Genomic DNA, 10,512 nt, shown 5'->3' with positions numbered 1-10,512 from the left:
AATATGTTATCTTTGCCATATCTCCGGATGATATTGTCCGGTGTTCACAGGTGGTTACCAGATAATAACACCCCTCTTTCAAATAAGGGTGCCCCCATGTTTTCAGGTGTCATTATGGGGTCATAAGGCGCACAGTGCCCTCCTGACTTTATTTGGAAAATTATTTTCTATAACACGTGTAACATTGTCTAGTGACCGCCACACAATAACTACAGTACTAAGGGGCCACGTCATTAGACAGACCCTCCTCTTTCACGTGTGTGCATCTCTATAGGGCTCTTCCCCATCCCTGGACCCCATGGTTTTTGTGCAGTGTAGGGGATACCCAGGCAATAACTTATTGGGGCGCCCAGATTGAAACATGGGACTATTTATCAACATACTCTAACTACAACTCTGCAAATATTTATTCTGCAGTACTATACCCCCAGATTGGCGCAGTGCCACCCCTAACCACGCCCAGTTATCGGAGGGAGGGATATAGGTATAATGCAGGGGGACATTACTCACCCCCATCGTGATGCAGCCATGAACACAACGCACAGTAACCATCCCCCTTTTTCAAAAACTGTAATGTTGGTAATTACAGCTTTGGGTCTTCTGTGGTCTTCTCCCCCCTGCCAAACCTCAGGCACTTCAGAGTTGGAAGTTGGTGCCTCTCTCATTGGAAGATTGATCTGGTGTAACTTCCTATGCACACTCCATCTTGAGATGTACAAAGAGCTTTAAGTGGATCGTTGCTTATACCTAGGTTCCTTTAAACCCACCAAACGTTCCCGTCTATCTGGAAGCTACGCTGGCACCAACGTCACGAGGAAGGTGGCCCTTATCACATTTTTTAGGTGGTGCCTTAATATCACACCACTATGGACACATATGTCCTCCTTCCTCACTTCTAAACAGTCCCCATCCCCATGTTAGCTCTTTCTAATAGACACCCAGAGGTCAACGGGTATCCAATCCAGACAAATTTCTTGCTGTTGTCCAACTCTGGCGCTCGCTGGACTAACCCACCTCCCAGAATCAGATGTTTATACCATAGCATCAGAGAGTCTTTGCCGCCATTTTTTTCTTTATCTCCACCCGCTCAGATGGCATGGACAGATGGGTAAATTGGATCGCCAGTGTGGTGGAAACTGCAAGATCGCTCCCTTACGGGTACATAAAGCCAAGACTAATTTAGTGTTTGGTTACTTACCGCGTACTAGCGAGGGGTTGTATTATTTGTACGGGATCCGGACTGAAAGTCGACAGTAACTAGGTCGACCACTATTGGTCGACAGTAACTAGGTCGACAGGGTGTCTAGGTCGACGTGTTCTAGGTCGACGTGTTCTAGGTCGACAGGGCAAAAGGTCGACATGAGTTTTTCACAATTTTTTTCTTTTTTTTAACCTTTTCATACTTAACGATCCAGGTGGACTACGATCGGTATTCTGTGCCGAGCGAAGCGGTAGCTGAGCGAAGGCACCATGCCCGAAGCATGGCGAGCGAAGCGGTGCACTAATTGGGGTTCCCGGTCACTGTACGAAGAAAACGACACCAAAATAACATTAAAAACTCATGTCGACATTTTGACCTGTCGACCTAGAACATGTCGACCTAAAGACCCTGTCGACCTAGTTACTGTCGACCAATAGTGGTCGACCTAGACATTGTCGACCTAGTTACTGTCGACTTTCAATACCACACCCATTTGTACCACCAGGGATGTCACCACGGGTTCCCAACAAAAATCGTCCATGCAGAATTACCAAGCCAGCATTTGGATACAAACATCGCCAGTACACCAAGCGAGGCTGAACTGGTTAACCAATCATTAACCAAGCCAATAACCGCAGCCTGGCTTTAGTTTGTCAGCTGATGTTTAAAAAACAATTGACCCTTTAACTCCAGTTAATTGCAGACTAGGAGATTGCTGTTATAAAAATAAGTGGTCAGTAATGTTATTGTATAACTGAAATACGCGGATCTGAATTCGGGCTGCAGGGATTGGACCATGTCTTACTCTGTGGATTTTGCAGCTCAGTGTAATTGTCGGCCATCGCTGGGAGTAATAGATCAGGTTTGGCCACATTTCAGGCTGTGTATTTAATGCCTATAGCAGAGGTGTTTGTGGTAGGGAGTGCCGGGGAGACTGATGGGTAAGAGGCACAGCATTCCGCTGTGTGACGGTGGGAGCCATGCTCACTGTGCACCTGCTATGGTTACTGATGAGCCGTATAACTGAAATAACGGCAGTGCTGCAGGAAGAGGGATGGTCTGCAGGCTGCGGCCTGTAGGGTAGGAAGATACAGAGGTACACAGAAATACAGTGCATCCGGAAAGTATTCACATCGCTTCAATATTTCCACATTTTGTTATGTGAACTAAATTCATTTTTTCCCTCAAAATTCTACACACAATACCCCATAATGACAACGTGAAAATAGTTTTTTTTTTAGATTTTTTCAAATTTATTAAACATTAAAACTGAGAAATCACATGTACATAAGTATTCACAGCCTTTGCTCAATGCTTTGTTGATGCACTTTTGGCAGCAATTACAGCCTCAAGTATTTTTGAATATGATGCCACAAGCTTGGCACACCTATCTTTGGGCAGTTTCGCCCATTCCTCTTTGCAGCACCTCTCAAGCTTCATCAGGTTGGATGGGAAGCGTCGGTGAAAAGCCATTTTCAGATCTCTCCAGAGATGTTCAATCGGATTCAAGTCTGGGCTCTGGCTGGGCCATTCAAGGACATTCACAGAGTTGTCCCGAAGCCACTCCTTTGATATCTTGGCTGTGTGCTTAGAGTCATTGTCCTGCTGAAAGAGAACCGTCGCCCCAGTCTGAGGTCAAGAGCGCTCTGGAGCAGGTTTTCATCCCGGATGTCTCTGTACATTGCGGCATTCATCTTTCCCTCTATCCCGACTAGTCTCCCAGTTCCTGCCGCTGAAAACATCCCCGCAGCTTGATGCTGCCACAACCATGCTTAACTGTAGGGATGGTATCAGCCTGGTGTTGAGCGGTGCGTGGTTTCCTCCAAACATGACGCCTGGCATTCACGCCAAAGAGTTCAATCTCTTTTGTTTCCCATGGTCTGAGAGTCCTTCAGGTGCATTTTGGCAAACTCCAGGCGGGCTGCCATGTGCTTTTTACTAAGGAGTGGCTTCCGTCTGGCTACTCTACCATACAGGCCTGATTGGTGGAATGCTGGAGAGATGGTTGTCCTTCTGGAAGGTTCTCCTCTCTCCACAGAGGAATGCTGTAGCTCTGATAGAGTGACCATCGAGTTCTTGGTCACCTCCCTGACTAGGGCCCTTCTCCCCATCACTCAGTTTAGGAGGCCGGCCAGCTCTAGGGAGAGTCCTGGTGGTTTCCGAACTTCTTCCATTTACGGATGATGGAGGCCACTGTGCTCATTGGGACCTTCAAAGCAGCAGATATTTTTCTGTACCCTTCTCCAGATTTGTGCCTCGAGACAATCCAGTCTCGGAGGTCTACAGACAGGTGTTTGCCTTTCCATATCATGTCCAAACAACTGAATTTACCACAGGTGGACTCCAATTAAGATTTAGGAACATCACAAGGATGATCAGTGGAAACAGGATGCACCTGAGCTCAATTTTCAGCCTCATGCCAAAGGCTGTGAATACTTATGCATTTCTTGTGATTTCTTAGTTTTTTTTATTTTGAATAAATTTGTAAAAATCTACAAAAAAAAAAAACTTTTTTCACATTGTCATTATGGGGTACTGTGTGTAGAATTTAGAGGGAAAACAAGAATTTATTCCATTTTGTAATAAGGCTGTAACATAACAAAATGTGGAAAAAGTGAAGCGCTGTGAATACTTTCTGGATGCACTGTAGTTAATAAAATCATTTGACTATTGATTATTGCTGTTTGAGAGTTAAGGGCCCTAAACATTTAAAGATCCGCCGCCGATCTGCCCGACGGCGGATACGGACGACGGGCGACCCCGGCGGCAGTGACGGGGGGAGTGAAGTTTCTTCACTCCCCCAGTCCCCCGGCTCCATTGAAGTGCAGGCAAATATGGACGAGATCGTGCATATTGGCCTGCATGCACAGCCGACGGGAGATCAGCGATGAACGAGCGCGGGGCCGCGCATCGTTCATCGCTGGTGACTCTACACTCAAAGATATGAACGTTATCTCGTTCAATAATGAACGAAAAGGTTGCGGCCTGTAGGGTAGGAGGATACAGAAGTACACAGAAATACAGTGCATCCAGAAAGTATTCACAGTGCTTCATTTTTTCCACATTTTGTTATGTCACAGCCTTATTCCAATATGGAATAAATTTATTTTTTCCCCTCAAAATTCTACACACAATACCCCATAATGACAACGTAAAAAAAGTTTTTTTTTTAGATTTTTTCAAATTTATTAAACATTAAAAACGGAGAAATCACATGTACATAAGTATTCACAGCCTTTGCTCAATGCTTTGTTGATGCACTTTTGGCAGCAATTACAGCTTCAAGTCTTTTTGAATATGATGCCACAAGCTTGGCACACCTATCTTTGGCCAGTTTCACCCATTCCTCTTTGCATCACCTCTCAAGCTCCATCAGGTTGGATGGGAAGCGTCAGTGCACAGCCATTTTCAGATCTCTCCAGAGATGTTCAATCGGATTCAAGTCTGGGCTCTGGCTGGGCCACTCAAGCACATTTACAGAGTTGTCCTGAAGCCACTCCTTTGATATCTTGGCTGTGTGCTTAGGGTCATTGTCCTGCTGAAAGTGAACCGTCGCCCCAGTCTGAGGTCAAGAGCGCTCTGGAGCAGGTTTTCATCCGGGATGTCTCTGTACATTGCTGCATTCATCTTTCCCTCTATCCTGACTAGTCTCCCAGTTCCTGCCGCTGAAAACATCTGTAACTGTAGGGATGGTATCGGCCTGGTGTTGAGCGTTGCGTGGTTTCCTCCAAACATGACGCCTGGCATTCACGCCAAAGAGTTCAATCTCTTTTGTTCCCATGGTCTGAGAGTCCTACAGGTGCATTTTGGCAAACTCCAGGTGGGCTGCCATGTACTTTTTACTAAGGAGTGGCTTCCGTCTGGCTACTCTACCATACAGGCCTGATTGGTGGAATGCGGGAGAGATGGTTGTCCTTCTGGAAGGTTCTCCTCTCTCCACAGAGGAATGCTGTAGCTCTGATAGAGTTACCATCGAGTTCTTGGTCACCTCCCTGACTAGGGCCTTTCTCCCCATCACTCAGTTTAGGAGGCCGGCCAGCTCTAGGGAGAGTCCTGGTGGTTCCGAACTTCTTCCATTTACGGATGATGGAGGCCACTGTGCTCATTGGGACCTTCAAAGCAGCAGATATTTTTCTGTACCCTTCTCCAGATTTGTGCCTCGAGACAATCCAGTCTCGGAGGTCTACAGACAATTCCTTTGACTTCATGCTTGGTTTGTGCTCAGACATGCACTGTCAAGTGTGGGACTTTATATAGACAGTAGGGAGGCCAATCCCGGGCCGTTTTTTCAATCCCGGGATTCGGGATTGAAAAACGGTCAATCCCGGGATTGCAGTAGGGATCAGAGAAAGTTGTAGGGAGCAGCGCTGGAGGGAGGGTGTAGGTAGCGGAGCGGGAGGTAGGGAGGGTGTAGGTAGCGGTGCGGGAGGTAGGAGGGTGTAGGTAGCGGTGCGGGAGGTAGGGAGTGTGTAGGTAGCGGTGCAGGAGGTAGGGAGGGTGTAGGTAGCGGTGCGGGGGGTAGGGAGGGTGTAGGTAGCGGTGCGGGAGGTAGGGAGTGTGTAGGTAGCGGTGCGGGAGGTAGGGAGTGTGTAGGTAGCGGTGCGGGAGGTAGGGAGGGTGTAGGTAGCGGTGCGGGAGGTAGGGAGGGTGTAGGTAGCTGTGCGGGACTCAGGAGGGAGGGTGTAGGTCGCGGCAGGGAGGGTTGGTAGCGGTGCGGGAGGGAGGAAGGCTGTAGGGAGCACCCCTGAATGCACGGAGGGAGGGAGAGAGGGTGGGTGTAAGTAATAGTACTTACTATTAGATGGACGGCAACCATTAACACACTGAACGCGGCGGCATTTTAAATGAAGCGCCGGCCGCCAGCCAACCAGAGCTGGTGGACCGGCAGCCAATCAGGGAAGCGGCCGCAGCTGTCGCTCCTGATTGGCTGCCGCTTCCCTGATTGGCTGCCGGTCCGCCAGCTCTGATTGGCTGGCGGCCAGCGCTACATTTGAAGTGCCGCCACGTTCAACTTGTTCATGGCTGCCGCCCAACTAATATTAGTAAGTACTATTACTTACACACCCACCCTCCCGCCGCACATGCGCAGTATAATCCCGTGAATCCCGGCATTTTTGGGCCCAAATCCCGGGATCCCGCTGATCCCTATCCCGGGATTGGCCTCCCTAATAGACAGGTGTGTGCCTTTCCATATCATGTCCAAACAACTGAATTTACCACACGTGGACTCCAATTAAACTGTAGGAACATCTCAAGGATGATCAGTGGAAACAGGATGCATCTGAGCTCAATTTTCAGCTTCATGCCAAAAGGCTGTGAATACTTATGCACATGTGATTTCTTAGTTTTTTTATTTTCAATAAATTTTTAAAACATTTTCACGTTGTCATTATGGGGTACTGTGTGTAGAATTTAGAGGGAAAACATGGTGGGGGGGGGGGAGCAGTGACGGGGGGAGTGAAGTTTCTTCACTCCCCCCGTCACCCGGCTCCATTGAAGTGCAGGCAAATATGGGCGAGATCGTCCATATTGCCCTGCATGCACAGCCGACGGGGCACCAGCGATTAACGAGCGCTGGGCCGCGCATCGTTCATCGCTGGTGACTCCACACTCAAAGATATGAACGGTATCTCGTTCATTAATGAACGAGATCGTTCATATCTTTGAGGATTATCGGCCAGTGTGTAGGGTCCATAAGGGACTCATTTTAATAGCAGATGTGTCACATAGAAGTTGTGATCTATAAAGTGTCCTCCTCATTGCCGGAGATACCCTCTTGTATTTAATTGGTTGATCAGCACCAGTCACCTCACCAGGGTGTAGGGGGCACCTTGCGGTTGGGCTTTCTGCCCAAACTCGGGAGTGAGCTGAAGTTGACCTATGAGTACAAAGCTTTGCTGAACAGAGCGACAGGTAGGGTTAAAGCTTGTGTATACTGACACACCTTGTGCTACCGTTGCTAAGCTGTGGGTGTGTGCTGACAGGACAGCAGAGACTTCTTTGTCCATCATTTGCATTGTGCACGTCCCTTCCAGGTGTATTTAACTCACTGGGCACATTGCAGTTCACGTACAGGCTGCAGGCGTCATTCATCTGTATATTACAGGATCACAGAGCAGCTTGCTGGATGGTTTCTGTGTGAGAGATCGCACACCTGTCTGTGTATCCTTCAGGTGATCACAACCCATTCATTCATTAACAGAAATTACTCTAGTGTGAATGCAATATCAAAGGCTGAATCTCATACACGAAGGTGTCCCCTTTACATACACATCAAATTCCATGGCACACGCGGGTTCAGTGTGAACGCGTCTAACCAGGGAAAATCCTGGGTATTTGGTGCACTGTGGATCGGGGGTCTCAGACTGAGACCCGGGAAATTCCTGGGTATTTGGTGCACTGTGGATCGGGGGTCTCAGACTGAGACCCGGGAAATTCCTGGGTATTTGGAGCACTGTGGATCGGGGGTCTCAGACTGAGACCCGGGAAATTCCTGGGTATTTGGTGCACTGTGGATCAGGGTCTCAGAATGAGACCCGGGAAACTCCTGGGTATTTGGTGCACTGTGGATCGGGGTCTCAGACTGAGACTCGGAAAATTCCTGGGTATTTGGTGCAGTGTGGATCGGGTTCTCAGACTGAGACCCAGGAAATTCCTGGGTATATTTCCCAGGTCTTATGTCTGAAAGTGGTATAAGCGGCGGATTCAATAAGCCATGAGAACTGCATAACATTCCGCCACTTTTTGCTATTCAGTTAGAAATCAACGTTGACCTATTGCGGGTGATAATGGCAGTTCACACTGATTTTAGTTCACAGGTCTAGACAGGTAAAAATCCAAATTTTAAGGCATAAATGGCAGGAGACTGGGCCTGATTCAGCCTACTACACAGCCAACCGGCTATTTCCCTCCCCCAGCAGGTGATAACTGCAGCGCGTTTTGTCACCAAGCGCTCGTTTTCTCCCATAGCTGCTCCCCATGGTACAGTAGTTTACGTCTCTGGTACAAACTTCATCTCTGACCCGTGACAACACAGCCCCAAACCCCATACTAGAGGTAGCTCATTACAGGAGTCGCCATACACTGAAGTCTAGGGCCAGTCATACTGGAGACCAACAGAACGCAGCAAAGGCCTGAAATTCTGCAGCCGCCCACCAAACTAATGTATCTGGAAATTGCTCTTTCATTACATATAACAAACTATGACTCTGACAGTGATTTACCTGTTAAACAACTACTGCTGTAACTACATGTTGGATTGACAGGTCAACAAGGATCGTGCTTTTTGCGTGTTTCCCTTGCATGTCATTGTTATGGTTAAGAAAAAAAAGTTAATTAGGCACTAATACTCATTTCTCAAATCTAGGGTAGTTAAATAATTACCCGGGCTGGATTTCCACTTGTTCATTACTAAACACTAATAAATGTATGTCAAAAATGCAAAATCAAATGGTCCTGTCTGGATTCGGAATGATTACGATTGTGGTGTACCACACGGACTGCTCCATAACCTCCAACTGAATCCTTTTTAACAACCTCTCCTTCTACAGCCAACTGTCTGGCCTCAGGTACAACTCCTGGTTGTTTGGAAGCGTAGGTGCAGATCCCACTTCTAACACCAATTTCACACTGGCATCTCCAAGATGATGCTCACAAAGTATCTCAGATAGAACAACTTACTGCTATATTGTCAGGATGGCAAACAAGACTCACCAAAACATCCAGTTTCCATGGAGTGATCCCTAGCACTGATCTGACAAACTAACCATGAGATTGTCCATTTTCACCTGCATTGGATATAGGAATCTAAAGCAGTTTAAACCCTATACTCAACGTGGCACAAACCAGGCACACAACAGGACACAGCCTTGAGAAAGGGATGTTATCCCAAAACTCGTTGGTTATACCTGCCAGTGCCTTTTTCCTGGACTACCAGCGCATCACCTCCTGCATTGGGTATAAGCCTGAGAAGCCTTGCAGGGTATACCTGGGTACCCTGCAACACATACCACCAGTGGGCTCCTAAACCTTCATGCGGTATGAGACTTTATTTTAAAACAGAAAAAATCCACGCATAATGTATTGATAAACATTTGCCAAAGGACAAATATTTCGAATACCTATTCAATACTGTCATTGTCCTCACTCGCCATATGCTTTATTGTGTGATATTTTATCTATAAAGTTATACATTATATTCATTTTATGGTCCATTGGCTCAAAACTAGAAAATAACGTTTTATAAACTTTATATCTCAGTGCATATGTGACCAGCGCAAAAAAAGAGTGAACACCGTTTCTTTGCACACTGCATATAGAGGAGCAAATTATTATTATTATCCTTTATTTATATGGCGCCACAAGGGTTCCGCAGCGCCCAATTACAGAGTACATAAATAATCAAACAGAAATAATCAAACAGGAAAACAGCAACTTACAGTTGATGACAGTATAGGACAAGTACAGGGTAAATAAACAGTTACATCAGCAGATGACACTGGAATAAGTATCAGGTGGCAGAAGACTTCTGGATGTGGTGCAGTTGAAGATTATTAAAGTAAGAAAAAGGATAAGCACATGAGGGAAGAGGGCCCTGCTCGTGAGAGCTTACATTCTAAAGGGGAGGGGTAGACAGACAGGGGTGACACAGATGGGGTAGATAGAGAACGTGGAACAGAGGGTTAGGATGAGATTTGGCTGGGTTTGGTGAAGAAGTGGGTCTTAAGAGCCCGTTTGAAGTAGGGAATTCCAGAGAAGTGGAGCAGCACGCGAAAAATCTTGGAGGTAGGAGTGGGAGGAAGTAATCCGTAGGCAGGAGAGTCGGCGTGCATTAGCAGAGCGAAAAGGACGGGTGGGAGTGTAAAGGGAGATAAGATCAGAGATGTAGATGGGAGAGGAGTGGGTGACGGCTTTGTAAGCAAGTGTAAGAAGCTTGAAATGGATTCTGAAAGGGAAGGGGAGCCAGTGAAGGTCTAGTAAGAGAGGAGAGGTAGACGTAGTTCGTTTGGTGAGGAAGATGATCCGGGCAGCAGCACTGAGGATAGATTGGAGTGGAGAGAGGTGTTTGTCAGGAATGCCAGTCAGGAGGAGATTACAGTAGTCCAGTCTGGAGATGACCATCCTGGGTTTAGAAAGGGTCTGATCCTGGAAATATTTTTTAGATGAAAACGGTAGGTTTGTGAGAGGTGCTGAATGTGTGGTTTGAAGGAGAGGGAGGAGTCAAGGATTACTCCAAGACAGCGCACTTGGGGGCTAGAGGAGATAGTAGTGCCATCAATAGATAATGAGATTGTAGGAGGTGAGGTTATGCG

Source organism: Pseudophryne corroboree, chromosome 7 (genome assembly GCF_028390025.1).
Source record: "Pseudophryne corroboree isolate aPseCor3 chromosome 7, aPseCor3.hap2, whole genome shotgun sequence".
Classification (NCBI taxonomy): Eukaryota; Metazoa; Chordata; class Amphibia; order Anura; family Myobatrachidae; genus Pseudophryne; species Pseudophryne corroboree.
This window is presented reverse-complemented; position numbering follows the sequence as displayed.